The sequence below is a fragment of the Ornithorhynchus anatinus genome, chromosome 2 (genome assembly GCF_004115215.2).
Source record: "Ornithorhynchus anatinus isolate Pmale09 chromosome 2, mOrnAna1.pri.v4, whole genome shotgun sequence".
NCBI classification, from domain to species: Eukaryota; Metazoa; Chordata; class Mammalia; order Monotremata; family Ornithorhynchidae; genus Ornithorhynchus; species Ornithorhynchus anatinus.
The window spans coordinates 97,421,312-97,437,312 of NC_041729.1; the positions used below are offsets into that span (position 1 = coordinate 97,421,312).

A 16,001-nucleotide genomic window follows, 5' to 3' on the forward strand; every position below is an offset into this window, starting at 1 on the left:
TAAGAGCTTAGTGAATACCTTCGGTTGACTGATTTAATTAATTGGTCAATGCAGTGCATGAACAATGGGCAGGGAATGTGCCCTTTTATCCTTATACTGTACTCTCCCAAGCACTTAGTTCAGAGTTCTGCACACAGTAAGTGCTTAATAAATATGATTGAATGAAAGAACACATAAAAAAGAGAAATGGCATCCCCTGCCCTCTCTCTAGCCTCTTGTTGCCTGGATCCAATTTGTACACTACTGTCAAGCGAGGCTCTCATTTTCAATGTGCAAAATATTGGGAATTTGAAGGGGTTCAGTAACGGGAGTGCCAACTTGTCAATAGTGCAAATGAGAAAAGAATAAATAATAATGTTTGTATTTGTTAATAATAATAATAATAATGTTGGTATTTGTTAAGCACTTACTATGTGCAGAGCACTGTTCTAAGCGCTGGGTAGATACAGGGTCATCAGGTTGTCCCATGTGAGGCTCACAGTTAATCCCCATTTTACAGATGAGGTCACTGAGGCCCAGAGAAGTGAAGTGACTTGCCCACAGTCACACAGCTGGCAAGTGGCAGAGTCAGGATTAGAACTCGTGACCTCCGACTCCCAAGCCCGGGCTCTTTCCACTGAGCCATGCTGCTTCCCTAAGCCCTTTGTTAAGCGCTTACTACATGCAGAGCACTGTTCTAAGCGCTGGGAGAGATATAGGGTCATCAGGTTGTCCCACGGTGGGCTCACAGTCTTCGTCCCCATTTTACAGATGAGGTCACCGAGGCATAGAGCAGTTAAGTGACTTGTCCACAGTCACCCAGCTGACAAGTGGCAGAGCCGGGATTCGAACGCATGACCTCGATCTCCCCAGCCTGGGCTCTTTCCACGGAGCCACGTTGCTTCTCTAATAAGTGGAATCCACCCATACTTCAATTTAAGTAGAACTTCACATCCTATTTCATATTGGACAGGAGGCATGAGACAGGGAAACTACATTTTCCCTGAAGCTTCTTTTTCTTGGGCTCAGTCTGTGGAGAAACATGGAAGTCATCAGAAAATAAAAGAGGGCAGGGGCTTAATCTGCTTGTTACCCCTCTGCTGCCTGGCCTCGGGACTGGAAGCTCTTTGGAATAGTGACTGGAAGATTAACCAATTGGAGAATCTCACCAGAATTCTTTACCACTCGCTGCTCTTTCCTGGCTGCCTTTCTCTCTTTGACCTCTTACCTGACCAGGCTTGGGTGTGGGGGATCCCAGGAGGTAATATTGGTTTCGATAGCGCTGTCGTTGCAAAACGAGTGAGATAAAAATGCCCTTAGATATCATCATTTCTCCACGTGCCACTTTGGACACCTCTGATACTCGAAGCTCATTTCCAAACTTTTAAAACAGGCCTTTGAGTGTGCTTAAATTTTGTGATGATCCATATTTTTTTCCCCACAGAAGGGATTAGAATGGACAGAGCACTGGCCTGGGAGTCAGAGGGCTTGGATTCTAATCCTGGAGTCAGAGGGCTTGGATTCTAATCCTGGCTGTGCTTGTCTACTGTATTACCTTGGGCAAATCACTCAACCTCTCTGTGCCTCAGTTCCCTCATTTGCAAAATGGGGATTCGATATGTGTTCTTCCTCCTACTTAGACTGTGAGCCCCATATGGGACTGGATTATCTGGTACCCTAGTGCTTAGTACAGTGCTTGGCACATAAGCGCTTAAAAAAGCCACAGTTATTAGTAGTAAGGAAGTTATAATCTCTTTTAAAAGCCAGGTAAAACTGATTCCAGCCTCTGCAACTAGAACCACAAGGCAGGGCAGGTCTCTTTGGATCAAAGGGCAAATTAATTTCTCCAGAGCCCGAGGCCAACTACTATTAATAGTAACCGTTGCATTTGTAAAGTGCTTATATGTCAAGTGCTGGGGTAGATTCAAACTAATCAGGTCAGACACAGCTCCTGTCCCACATGAGACTCACAGTCTAAACAGGAGGGAGAAAAGGGATTCAATCCCCATTTTACAGATGAGGAAACCACGGCCCTTAGAAGTTAGGTGACTTTCATTCATTCAATCGTATTTATTGAGCGCTTACTACTACTACTAATAATGTTGGTATTTGTTAAGCGCTTACTATGTGCAGAGCACCATTCTAAGCGCTGGGGTAGATACAGGGTCATCAGTTTGTCCCACTTGAGGCTCACAGTCTTCATCCCCATTTTGCAGATGAGGTCACTGAGACCTCAATGAGGTTACTGTGGGCAAAGCACTGTACTAAGCGTTTGGGAGAGTACAATATAACAACAGACACATTCCTGCCCACAGCGAGCTCACAGTCTAGAGGGGGAAAGAGCTTAATCTGCCTGCTACCCTTCTGCTGCTTGGTCTCAGACTTGATGGTCACACGGCAGTCAAGGGGTGGAGTCAGGATTAGAACCCAGGTTCTCTGACTCCCAGGCCTGGGTTCTTCCTACTAGGCCACGCTGCTTCTCTAGAGCCTACAGAAGCCCACAGCTATTTGAACAGCTCTCTCACTCTCTTAGCAGCGCTCCATCTCCCCACAGTGTAATCTCTGCCCTATTAGCGGAGGAAACTTAGCTTAGGATTCCCACTGGCACCATTTCAACCGACATCTCCCTTTCCCTCCCCTTCCTCTCTCAGTCGACTACCATTTGGACCGCTGCCCAAGTGGGATTAGGCGCTCCAGGCACCAAGCAGCTGACGGAAGAGAGGGCAGAGGGACTTTGACAAAAAGCAAACACAAACTGAAGGATCAGGAAAAGATGGATTCTTAGGGGAAAGAAGAGTAAGCGAAGGCAAGAAAGAAGTATGCCCTTCTCCGTGTCTCTGGCTTGTGTCTCTTGTGACTGTTAGTTCTGTGAATAATAATGTTGGTATTTGTTAAGTGCTTACTATGTGCAGAGCACTGTTCTAAGGGTATTCAGGGTTATACCCTGTTATAAGGGAATACAGGGTATTCAGATTGTCCCACGTGAGGCTCAAAGTCTTCATCCCCATTTGACAGATGATGTAACTGAGGCACAGAGAAGTTAAGTGACTTGCCCACAGTCACACAGCTGACAAATGGCAGAGCCGGGATTCAAACCCATGACCGCTGACTCCCAAGCCCGTGCTCTTTCCACTGAGCCACGCTGCTTCTCTAATGTGAATGTGTTTCTCCTTTTCCCATTCTCTCTCCCCGTCCAAAGTCGGCCCAGGCCCCTGGCCTGGAAAGAACAGCTTTTCTTCTCTTTAAAGAGAACATAAGTATGGGACTATGATATTTTGAGAGTTCTTGCAAGATTTCAGAGATGACTCATCTTTCATGAGTTTGTTCCAGTTGGTTTGAATGCCAGTCCTTTTCTACTAATTCCAGAAGCTGAGGTATTTCATTTGTGGCAAGGGAAACAATGGTAAAACCCTGTAGTATAACGGGGGAGAGGTAGAAGGATGAATCTGAAATCGTTCGTTTCCTCTTCTCCCGCTCCCTCCTGCGTCACCCTGGCACTTGGATTTGCACCCTTTATTCGTCCCTCCCACAGCCCCACAGCACTTTTCTTCATATGGGCAATATATTTCTTTATATTAGTGGGTCTGTCTCCCCCTCCAGACTGTGTTTCTCGAGGACAGGGAACACCTGTACAATATTGTTATACTCTTCCAAACGCTTGGTACAGTGCTCTTCACACAGTACGTGCTCAATAAATACCATCGACTGACTGATTTTCAGTGATTAGGTAAAGAGTTGGGCATTATGAAGCTAATCCAAGCCACGAATGGCCGTTTTCTTTGCTTTTTTCTGCAACTCATTAGCCTCGTCATTTGGCAGAGTTCCTTGGGCTGAAATCTTAACGAAGGAACAGCCCCCTGCCAACTTAACCCAAGTGTGAAGAATGGCTTGCCCCTTTCCTTCTCATCCCTATCCACCCCGCAGTAGCCCGAGACTATAGCATCTCTCGTAGTTTGTGAGCTCCCTGTGGGACAGGGTCTCCCAGTGCTTAGCATAGTGCTCTGCACACAATAAACACTTATTAACTACTCTTCCTACTCTCACCTCCCTTTCCACCCATCATTGCTGAAGAGAAAGACCTGTTTTATAATAGTGGAAAGGATAGAGAAGCAACGTGGCTCAGTGGCAAGAGCCCGGGCTTGGGAGTCAGAGATCATGGGTTCGAATCCCGGCTCTGCCACTTGTCAGCTGTGTGACTGTGGACAAGTCACTTCACTTCTCTGTGCCTCATCTGTAAAATGGGGATTAACTGTGAGCCTCATGTGGGACAACTTGATTACCCTGTATCTACCTCAGTGCTTAGAACAGTGCTCTGCACATAGTAAGCGCTTAACAAATACCAACATTATTATTATCATTATTATTAAGCGCTTAACAAATACCAACATTATTATTATTATGGTGGTGGCGGGGTGAGAGAAGTATGCCTTTCCATCATTTTAAAGGTAGGGAATGTTGTGACTGCTTTGGACTAAGGATGTCTCTGAATGGAGGGTACAGAGAGTCCAGCAATTATTTCCTCCCGGCAGTAGCGTACTGCTGGAAAAGTTGAATTTAGAAGCCTCCCTGACTGAGCTTTCATTTCCCCTAACAATAATAGTAACAATTATGCCATTTATTAAGCACTTGCTATGTGCCAGACACCGTACTAAGCACCGGAGTGGGTACAAGTAAATCGGGTTGGACACAGTCCCTGTCCATCGTGGGACTCACAGTCTCAGTCCCCATTTCACAGATGAGTTAACTGAGGCCCAGAGAAGCGAAGTGACTTGCCCAAGGTCACACAGCAGACGCATGGTGGAGCCGGGATTAGAACTCATGATCTTCTCACTCCCAGGCCCGTGCTCTATCCACTATGCCATCCTGCTTCCCCTTTTCACCGTCCCTTCTAAGTCACCTGTTTACTTGGGTCTGTACCCATAGCCCTGGGATTTTCACCCCACTCCCGTGGCACTTATAAAAAAATTCCTTTATTTTCATGTCTGTCTCCCCTTCTAGTGTATAAGCTTCTTAAGGGAAGGGATCATGCCTATCTACTGTCTCATATTGTACTGCTGCAAGAGTAGAGACTAATCCCTCCTTTCCTCTTCTCCCACTCCCTTCTCCGTCACCCTGACCTGCTCCCTTCATTCATCCCCCTCCCAGCCCCACGGCACTTATGTACATATTTCTAATTTATTTCTTTCTACTGATGTCCGTCTCCCTCTCTAGACCCTAAGCTCGTTGTGGGCAGGGAATATGTCTTTGGATTGTTTTATTGTACTCTCCCAAGCACTCAGTACAGTGCTCTGCACACAGTAAGCGCTCAATAAATATGATTGAATGAAATACGATTGAATCGAATGAATGCTCTGTATACAGTAAGAGCTGAATAAATACCACTGATAGATTGCTCAGTTACTTCTTTACCAAGGGTAAGCTCTCCCCAACCCTCCTAGGACCAGGTCTGAATCAATATCCACTGTTTTCTCTCCCGCAGTCGGCACAGTACTGGAAATATAGTAAGGGCTTAACAAGAATCAAAAATACAAATGAATACAGTCTGTGACGAGGAGCCCCCTAGAGTGCAAGCTCACTGTGGGCAGGGAACACGTCTACCAGCTCTGTTATCCTGGAACGCAGCACGGCCTAGTAGAAAGACCACGGGAGTCAGAGGATGTGGGTTCTAATCCTGATTCCGCCACGTCTGCCATGCGACTTTAGGAAGTCACTTAATTTCTCTGCGTCTCAGTTGCCTCATCTGTAAAATGTGGATTAAGGATGTGAGCCTCATGTGGTCCGGGGACTGTGTCCAACCTGACTGTCTTCTTATAATTATAATAATGATGGTATTTGTTAAGTGCTTACTATGTGCCAAGCACTGTTCTAAGCGCCGGGATAGATACAAGGTATTCACGTGGGGCTCACTGTCTTAATCCCCATTTTACAGGTGAGGTAATTGAGGCACAGAGAAGTTAAGTGGCTCGCCGAAGGTCACACAGCAGACAAGTGGCGGAGCCGGGATCAGAACCCACGTCCTCTGACTCCCAAGCCCCGGCTCTTTCCACTAAGCCGTGCTGCTCCTCCACTTTTATCTACCCCAGAGCTTAAAACGGTGCTTGGCACACAGTAAGCGCTTAACAAATACTACCACAATTATCATTATCATTCTCCCAAGCACTTCGTACAATGCTTTGCACACAGTAAGCATTCACTAAATACAGTGATGGAGAGGAAACAGGGCAGAAGGCTAATATACACCTAGCTAAAATAAAAAGCCCGTCAGTGGGCAGGGACTGTATCTGTTGCCGAATTGTCCATTCCAAGCGCTTAGTACAGTGCTCTGCACATCGTAAGCGCTCAATAAATACTATCGAATGAATGATTGAATAAAGGGGTTATTGGCTATAATAACTACCTCTTCCACCTTAACTACTTTGTAGATAAAATCCAAATCTATGGGGTTGGAGCTCTCCCAAAATCTCCCTCCCCCGCCCCCGTCATCCACTGATCCTTCTCAACTGCCTCAAGTAATGTTCCCCTCCCTGCTTTTAAAATCAAACCCCTCCACCTGTGGCTCTGATCACAGCCTGGCTCGCTTTATAAAAGCCCTGTGATCCACCCCCCTTCCACCTCTCTTTCTTTGGCGATTGCCATCTTCTACTGATCACTTTTTGAGAGCTTCTTCTCCTTTCTCTTCAAACATAGGAACTTATCTAGAGAAAAGTTTTCTCTAGACTCCATCCCCCACCTACTATTCCATTACTCCCCTATAGACTCCTCAAGTGAATTCTATCCCTCCCCTCCCTCCTTGACTCTATATTCTAGCTTCTGTCTCTTCTCTCCTCAGACCATTCTCTTTAAGGTCACCAATGGGCCTCTTCGTGCCAAATCTAAAGGACACTGTCGGCTTGCATCCTTCTTGAATCTTCACTCTGTTGCTCTAATTAATCCCTTCTCCCAGAGATGCTCTTTAACTCTGTTTGTTTTCTCTGCCTTTCTCTCTCTTCCTGAAACTCTTACCTCTCTGGTTGATCCTTAGAGAAGCAGCGTGGCTCAGTGGAAAGAGTCCGGGCTTGGGAGTCAGAGGTCATGGGTTTGAATCCCGGCTCTGCCGTCTGTCAGCTGTGTGACTGTGGGTGAGTCACTTCACTTCTCTGTGCCTGTTACCTCATCTGTAAAATGGGGATTCACTGTGAGCCTCACGTGGGACAACCTGCTCCCGCTGTATCTACCTCAGCGCTTAGAACAGTGCTCTGCACATAGTAAGCGCTTAACAAATACCAACATTATTTTCAGTCTTTTTCAGTGACTCTTCCTTTGCCACCCACTCCCTAATGGTGGGTGTCCCTCAAAGCTCAGTTCTGGATCCCTTTCTATTTTCAGTCCGTGTTTCCTTCCTTAGAGATCTCGTTGGCTCCCATGGCTTGCCCTGTTACCTCTATGTAACTGACTAGTCGATTAGACTGTAAGCCCGTCGAAGGGCAGGGACTGTCTCTATCTGTTGCTGACTTGTTCATCCCAAGCGCTTAGTACAGTGCTCTGCACATAGTAAGCGCTCAATAAATACTATTGAATGAATGAATGAATGAATGACTACCGTGACCTCTTACTCATATTCTTCCCTCCTGTCTGAAACTTTCTCTCCCTCCTCTTCAAAGCCCTTGTGAAATCACATCTTCTCCAAGAGGCTTTCCCTGATGACACATCTTCCCCCCGTCTATTCCCCTGACTGCCTCTCCAGCTCTTATGCATCACCTTGTAGACTCATTTGTCATCCACTTCTTCCTCCTATAGGGTGTATGAACATACGCTTTATGCTCACTTTTATCTGTAATTGATTTTTAGCCTCTGTCTCCTACTAGATTGTATTTTCCTAGCATGCAGGGCTCATGCCTACTAATACAGCCCTCTGCACACAGCTAAGTGTTCATTAGATCCAATTGATTAACTCAGGTCAGTTTTCTTAATCTCATTTAAGATGAACTACAAACAGAAGTGGGGATTCAACAGCATTTATTTAGTGCTTACTAAGTGTAGAGCACTGTACTAAGCGCTTGGAATGTACAATCGGCAACAGATAGAGACAGTCCCTGCCCACTGACAGACTCACAGTCTAATCGGGGGAGACAGACGGACAAAAGCAAGACAACTCAATCGCAATAAAAAGAATCAAGGGGATGGACACCTCGTTAACCAAATAAAAAGGGTAATAAAAATATATACAAATGAGCACAGTGCTGAGGGGGAGGAGCAGAGGGAAAGGGGGCTTAGCTGAGGGGAAGTGAAGGTGGGGCAGAGAGGGAGCAGAGGGAAAAGGGGAAGTTCAGTCTTGAAATGAAGCTGCCCCACATGCACTGTGGTCAAACTGGAGCAAAACCTCTGACATGTAGCTCTGTCTTAATAATGTTGTTATTTGTTAAGCGCTTACTATGTGCAGAGCACTGTAAGCAGCGTGGCTTAGTGGAAAAGAGCCTGGGCTTCGGAGTCAGAGGTCATGAGTTCGACTCCCGGCTCTGCCACTTGTCAGCTGTGTGACTGTGGGCGAGTCACTTAACTTCTCTGTGCCTCAGTTCCCTCATCTGTCAAATGGGGATTAACTGTGAGCCTCACGTGGGACAACCTGATGACCCTGTATCTCCCCCAGCGCTTAGAACAGTGCTCGGCACATAGTAAGCGCTTAACAAATACCAACATTATTATTCTAAGCGCTGGGGAAGATACAGGGTCATCAGGTTGTCCCACGCGAGACTCGCAGTTAATCCCCATTTTCCAGATGAGGTAACTGAGGCACAGAGAAGTGAAGTGACTCGCCCACGGTCACACAGCTGACGAGTGGCAGAGCCGGGATTCGAACCCATGACCTGTGGCTCCCAAGCCCGGACTCTTTCGACTGAGCCACGCTGCTCTGTCTTATGAAATCCCTGATAAATCTGGCTTCAGTGAAATGTTCCAGGTATCACTTATATGTGACACCATATGGATCTAGAGGTATAAATAGGTCAAACTGCAGCGAGGGTCTCTTGCTTGGAAGTTTTCTGTAGGCAGCACGATTGGAGACAGCCTGACCTTCTGTCTGGCTCTTAAAAGATCTCTGTTTCCCCACCTGCCGTGCCCTTCATCCTCCCCTTCCATAGCAAGATTGCCTCATTTCACACAATAGTTTCCTTAGAATAGGAAGACTGCGGAGCTCAGAATAATAATGATAATGTTGGTGTTTGTTAAGCGCTTACTATGTGCAGAGCACTGTTCTAAGCGCTGGGGTAGATACAGTCATCAGGTCGTCCCACCTGAGGCTCACAGTTAATCCCCATTTTACAGATGAGGTAACTGAGGCACAGAGAAGTGACTTGCCCACGGTCACACAGCTGACGAGTGGCAGAGCCCGGAGTCGAACCCATGACCTCTGACTCCAAAGCCCAGGCTCTTTCCACTGAGCCACGCGGCTTCCCCTAATAATGATAATGTTGGTGTTTGTTAAGCGCTTACTATGTGCAGAGCACTGTTCTAAGCGCTGGGGTAGATACAGGGGAATCAGGTCATCCCACGTGAGGCTTACAGTCTTCTTCCCAATTTGACAGATGAGGGAACTGAGGCCCAGAGAAGTGAAGTGACTTGCCCACAGTCACACAGCTAAGTGGCAGAGCTGGGATTCGAACCCATGACCTCTCACTCCCAAGCCCGGGTTCTTTCCACCGAGCCACGCTGCTTAGAGCTTACTATGTGCCAAGCACTGAGTATACGATAGATAATGGGGTAAAATCATCGGTACAAATTGTAAAATGCAAATATAGGAGAAAAAAATGGAGAAGTAGCATGGCCTAGTGGATACAGCATGGGCCCGGGAGTCAGAAAGACTTGGGAGTAACCTTGGGCAAATCCCTTAGGGAACGAGCATGAAGCAGCCTGACTCAGTGGAAAGAGCCCGGGCTTGGGAGCCAGAGGTCATGGGTTTGAATCCCGGCTCTGCCACTCGTCAGCTGTGTGACCTTGGGCAAGTCACTTCACTTCTCTCTGCCTCAGTGACCTCATCTGTAAAATGGGGATTAACTGTAAGCCTCACCTGGGACAATTTGATGAGCCTCTCTCTACCCCAGCGCTTAGAACAGTGCTCTGCACAGAGTAAGCGCTTAACAAATAATCTTTTTATTATTCTCTGGGCCTCAGTTCCCCCATCTGTCAAATGGGGATGAAGGCTGTGGGCCTCACGGGGGACAACCTGATGACCCTGCATCTCCCCCAGCGCTTAGAACAGTGCTCTGCACAGAGTTAGCGCTTAACAAATAACATTTTTATTATTCTATGGGCCTCAGTTTCCCCATCTGTCAAATGGGGATGTAGACTGTGAGCCTCACGGGGGACAACCTGATGAGCCTGCCTCTCCCCCAGCGCTTAGAACAGTGCTCTGCACAGAGTAAGCGCTTAACAAATAACCTTATTATTATTCTCTGGGCCTCAGTTTCCCCATCTGTCAAATGGGGATGAAGACTGTGGGCCTCACGGGGGACAACCTGATGACCCTGCATCTCCCCCAGCGCTTAGAACAGTGCTCTGCACAGAGTAAGCGCTTAACAAATACCAACATCATTATTATGACAAGTGGAAAAAGGCCAGAGCCAGTCCTAGGAGGTGTTGGGCCTCCATCTCCCAGAGTGCTTCGCGGCGTTGGGACTCCATCTCCCAGAATGCTTGGCGCCGTTGGGCCTCTATCTCCCAGAATGCTTGGCGCCGTTGGGCCTCTATCTCCCAGAATGCTTGGCGCCGTTGGGCCTCTATCTCCCAGAATGCTTCGCGCCGTTGGGGCTCCATCTCCCAGAGTGCTTAGCGGCGTGGGGCCTGCTTGGCCTGCCTGGGGCCTTTAGGTGCGCGGGTGGTGGGAAGGGTGGAATCCACGTCCATCCTCCCGGGGAGGACACGGCCGGCGCGGCCCGATGGCGTCGGCGGGAGCCGGGGGCCCAGGGGGTTCGGGGGGGGAGGATTTGGGGGGCGGTGGGAGAGGGGCTGGGGGAGGAGGGGAGACGCAATGTCCCGCCCCCGGGGGGGGGGGGACGACCAGCCTGTGGTCAACGAGAACGTCTCTCGCGTGATTTCATCCTCCTCCTCCTCATCATCATAATTAAAAATATCCCTAGGTGGATTTCTTTCCCCCCACCCAGCGTGCAGCCCATGCAGGAGAGTGTCCCCCCCCGCCAAGGATGGTGGTGTCTCTTAACAGTTGCCAAGCCCTTCCCCTGTGCTAAGCGCTGGGGTCGATCCAAGTTGGACGTTGGCAACAGGCTCCATCCCAAACTGGGAGGCGTCCAACGTGTGCACGCCTGCGGCGACCGAGCTGTTGCACACCTGGTGCAGACCAGGCACGCCTGACTACCTCTCTGAGCAAAGGAAGGCCCTGGGAAAATACTGTGGGTGTCGGTCACCCCCGTTCTGAAAACCTGGAAAAATCCTTTTGGTGCTGGCAGAGCCCTGGGGGGGGGGGGGGACCGACCCGAGGCCCTGAGGATCAAAAGGACCCCAAGGAAGACCACCTGAGCAAGCGGTGGCCCCAGGACCGGCCCAACTCAAAGTCCCCGTTGACCTGGTGGGCAGAGATTTCCCCCCACCCCTCGAGGAAGAAGCCACCCCACCGTAGAAAGGTAAGAACATCACGGGGACCTCGTCGAGGTTTGGTTTCCAGGCTGCTCGAGTGGCTGCATTCAGGGATTCCTTCATGCAGTCGTGTTGAGTGAGCGCTTACTATGTGCAGAGCGCTGTACTCAGCGCTGGGAATGGACAGTTGGGGCAGTGATGCCTAGAACGGGGCGGGGGGAAACCTCAAAAATCAGGAAGGAGGATAATAATGTTGGTCTTTTGAGGCCTAGAACAGGTGGGGGGCAGAGGGGGGGAAAAAAACCTCAAAAATCAGGAAGGATAATAATGATATTGGTATTGAAGTGCCTACTATGTGCAGAGCACTGTACTCAGCGCTGGGAATGGACAGTTGGGGCAGTGATGCCGAGAACGGGTGGGGTCAGGGGGGAAAACCTCAAAAATCAGGAAGGATAATAATAATGTTGGTATTGAAGTGCCTGCTATGTGCAGAGCACTGTACTCAGCGCTGGGAATGGACAGTTGGGGCAGTGATGCCTAGAACGGGGGCGGGGGGGCGGTCAGAGGAGGAAACCTCAAAAATCAGGAAGGAGAATAATAATGTTGGTATCGAAGTGCCTACTATGTGCAGAGCACTGTACTCAGCGCTGGGAATGGACAGTTCCGCAGTGATGCCTAGAACGGGTGGGGTCAGGGGGGAAAACCTCAAAAATCAGGAAGGATAATAATGATATTGAAGTGCCTACTATGTGCAGAGCACTGTACTCAGCGCTGGGAATGGACAGTTTGGCAGTGATGCCTAGAACGGGGAGGTCGGGGGGAAAACCTCAAAAATCAGGAAGGATAATAATGTTGGTATTTGATGCCTAGAACAGGTGGGGTCAGAGGGGAAAACCCTCAAAAATCAGGAAGGGTAATAATGATATTGGTATTTAAGAGCCTACTATGTGCAGAGCACTGTACTCAGCACTGGGAATGGACAGTTTGGCAGTGATGCCTAGAGCAGGTGGGGGTCAAAGGGGAAAACCCTCAAAAATCAGGAAGGATAATAATGATATTGGTATTGAAGTGCCTACTGTGTGCAGAGCACTGTACTCAGCGCTGGGAATGGACAGTTTGGCAGTGATGCCTAGAGCAGGTGGGGGTCAGAGGGGAAAAACCTCAAAAATCAGGAAGGATAATAATAATAATGTTGGTGTTTGTTAAGCACTTATGTGCAGAGCGCTGTACTCAGCGCTGGAAATGGACAATTCAGGCAGTGATGCCTAGAACAGGTGGGTTCAGAAGGAAGAAAACTCAAAAATAAGGAAGGAGAATAATAATGTTGGTGTTTGTTAAGTGCTTGCAATGTGCAGAGCACTGTACTCAGCGCTGGGAATGGACAGTTTGGCGGTGATGCCTAGAACAGGTGGGGTCAGAAGGGAAAAAAACTCAAAAATAAGGAAGGATAATAATAATAATATTGGTATTTGTTAGGCGCTTACGATGTGCAGAGCACTGTACTAACCGCTGGGAATGGACAGTTTGGCAGTGATGCCTAGAACAGGTGGGGTCAGAGGGAAAATCTCAAAAATTAGGAAGGATGTGACAATAATAGTAATGATGTTGGGATTTGACACTTGTCAGCTGTGTGCCTGTGGGCAAGTCACTTCACTTCTCAGTGCCTAAGTTCCCTCACCTGTAAAATGGGGATGAAGACTGTGAGCCTCACATGAGACAACCAGATGACCCTGTATCTACCCCAGCGCTTAGAACAGTGCTCGGCACCTAGTAAGCGCTCAACAAATACCAACTTTTATTATTACTATTATTATTATAAGTACATACTCTACGCCAGGCACAGTTCTAAGCACTGGGGTCGATACGAGGTCATCAGCTTGTCCCACGTGGGGCTCGCAGTCTCAGAGAAGCAGCGTGGCTCAGTGGAAAGAGCCAGGCTTGTGAGTCAGAGGTCATGGGTTCGGATCCCAACTCTGCCACTTGTCAGCTGTGTGACTTTGGACAAGTCACTTAACTAGTCTGTGCCTCAGTTTACCTCAACTGTAAAATGGGGATTAAGACTGTGAGCCCTGCGTGGGACAATCTGATGACCCTGTAAATCTCCCCCAGTGCTTAGAACAGAAGAAGAGAAGAGAACAGAAGAGAAGCAGCGTGGCTCAGTGGAAAGAGCCCGGGCTTCGGAGTCAGAGGTCATGAGTTCGACTCCCGGCTCTGCCGCTTGTCAGCTGTGTGACTGTGGGCGTGTCACTTAATTTCTCTGTGCCTCAGTTCCCTCATCTGTAAAATGGGGATTAAAAGTGTGTGAGCCCCACGTGGGACAACCTGATTACCCTGCATATCCCCCAGCGCTTAGAACAGTGCTCGGCACCTAGTAAGCGCTCAACAAATACCAATGTTGTTATTATTATTAGAACAGTGCTCTGCACATAGTAAGCACTTAACAAATACCAACATTATTATTATTATTAATTCCCATTTTACAGATGTGGTAACCGAGGTACAGAGAAGTGAAGTGGCTTGGCCAAGGTCACACAGCAGACAAGTGGCGGAGCTGGGATTAGAACCCACGACCTCTGACTCTCAAGCCTGGGCTCTTTCCACTGAGCCACACTGCTTCTCTGTGGTCTTCCAGATGTGTGTCTGATTCCCCATCTATGTTGTAAACTCCTTGAGGGCAGGGATTATGTGTACTGATTGTGTTGTAACCTCCCAAGCACCTAATACAATATTCTGAACCCAGGAAGCACTCAATAAATAAGATTGGCTCCACTGACTTCCTGGGCACGTGGAAGGGGTTTGGGGCTGCAGGAATGGACCAGTGTAACCTTGTCTTGATGATAAACAGTTCTCTAAAGAAAGTCATTTAGCATTTATTCCAGGGATCCTAATAATGATTATGGCATTTGCTCATTAAATTGTATTTATTGAGCGCTTACTGTGTGCAGAGCACTGTACTAAGCACTTGGAAAGTACAGTGTGGCAACAGATAGAGACAATCCCTACCCAACAACGGGCTCACAGTCTGGACAACAAAACAAGTAGGCATCAATAGCATCAAAATGGATAAATGGAATTATAGATACATACACATTAATAAAATAAATGGAATGATAAATATGTACATATATACACAGGTGCTGTGGGGTTGGGAGGGGAGTAGAGCAGAGGGAGGGAGTCGGGGTGACGGGGAGGGGAGGAGGAGCAGGGGAAGAGGGGAGCTCAGTCTGGGAAGGCCTCTCAGAGGAGGTGAGCTCTCAGTAGGGCTTTGAAGGGGGGAAGAGAATTAATTTGGCAGAGGTGAGGAGGGAGGGCGTTCCGGGACAGCGGGAGGACGTGGGCCAGGGGTCGACGGCGGGACGGGCGAGACCGAGGGATGGCGAGGAGGCGGGCGGCGGAGGAGCGGAGCGTGCGGGGTGGGCGGTAGAAAGAGAGAAGGGAGGAGAGGTGGGAAGGGGCAAGGTGACGGAGAGCCTCGAAGCCTAGAGTGAGGAGTTTTTGTTTGGAGCGGAGGTCGATAGGCAAGCACTGGAGTTGTTTAAGAAGGGGAGTGACATGCCCAGATCGTTTCTGCAGGAAGATGAGCCGGGCAGCGGAGTGAAGAATAGACCGGAGCGGGGCGAGAGAGGAGGAAGGGAGGTCAGAGAGAAGGCTGACACAGTAGTCTAGCCGGGATACTACGAGAGCCCGTAGCAGTAAGGTAGCCGTTTGGGTGGAGAGGAAAGGGCGGATCTTGGCGATATTGTGAAGGTGACACCGGCAGGCGTCGGTGACGGATTGGATGTGTGGGGTGAATGAGAGAGCGGACTCAAGGATGACACCACGGTTGCGGGCCCGTGAGACGGGAAGGATGGTAGTGCCATCCACAGTGACGGGAAAGTCAGGGAGAGGACAGGGTTTGGGAGGGAAGATGAGGAGCTCAGTCTTGGACGTGTTGAGTTTTAGGTGATGGGCGGACATCCAGGTGGAGACGTCCTGAAGGCAGGAGGAGATACGAGCCTGGAGGGAGGGGGAGAGAGCAGGGGAGGAGATGTGGATTTGGGTGTCATCTGCGTAGAGGTGATAGTTGAAGCCGCACTTGCTGTGTGTCAATCAGTGGTATTTAGTGAGCCCTTACTGTGTGCAGAGCACTGTGTTAAGTGTTTGGCTAGTACATTACAACAGAGGTGGTGGACACACTCTCTGCCCCACAAGCATCGTTCTAAGTGCTGGGGTGGATACAAGTTAATCAGGTCAGATACGGTCCCTGTCCCACATGGAGCTCACAGTGTAAGTAGAAGGGAGAATGGGATGAGTTTTGAATCCCCATTTTGTAGGTGAGAAAACTGAGGTACAGAGGTCAGGTGACTTGTCCAAGCTCACACAGCAGGCATCACTCTAAGCAGAAAACTCCTGCGTGTCTGAGTTACCTAGAATGTCCAAAAGATAAATAGGGAAGAAATAAAACACCTTTTCAGTCC

At 48.7% G+C, this 16,001-nt stretch overlaps 1 protein-coding gene across 3 annotated transcripts in view; it reads left to right on the forward strand.

The window, feature by feature from the left end:
* ECHDC1 (ethylmalonyl-CoA decarboxylase 1) overlaps nucleotides 1-16,001 on the forward strand; it is a 75,091-nt gene that overhangs the window by 2,973 nt on the left and 56,117 nt on the right. The window contains exon 1 of one of the 3 annotated variants that reach the window (XM_029058249.2): nucleotides 11,011-11,591. The exons of 1 other annotated variant lie outside the window; for it this stretch is intronic. The gene's annotated coding sequence lies outside the window, so the exon portion shown is untranslated. Of the gene's footprint in view, nucleotides 1-11,010; nucleotides 11,592-16,001 lie in introns of those variants that run through there. One more of the 3 variants, XM_029058248.2, reaches the window with a different exon arrangement.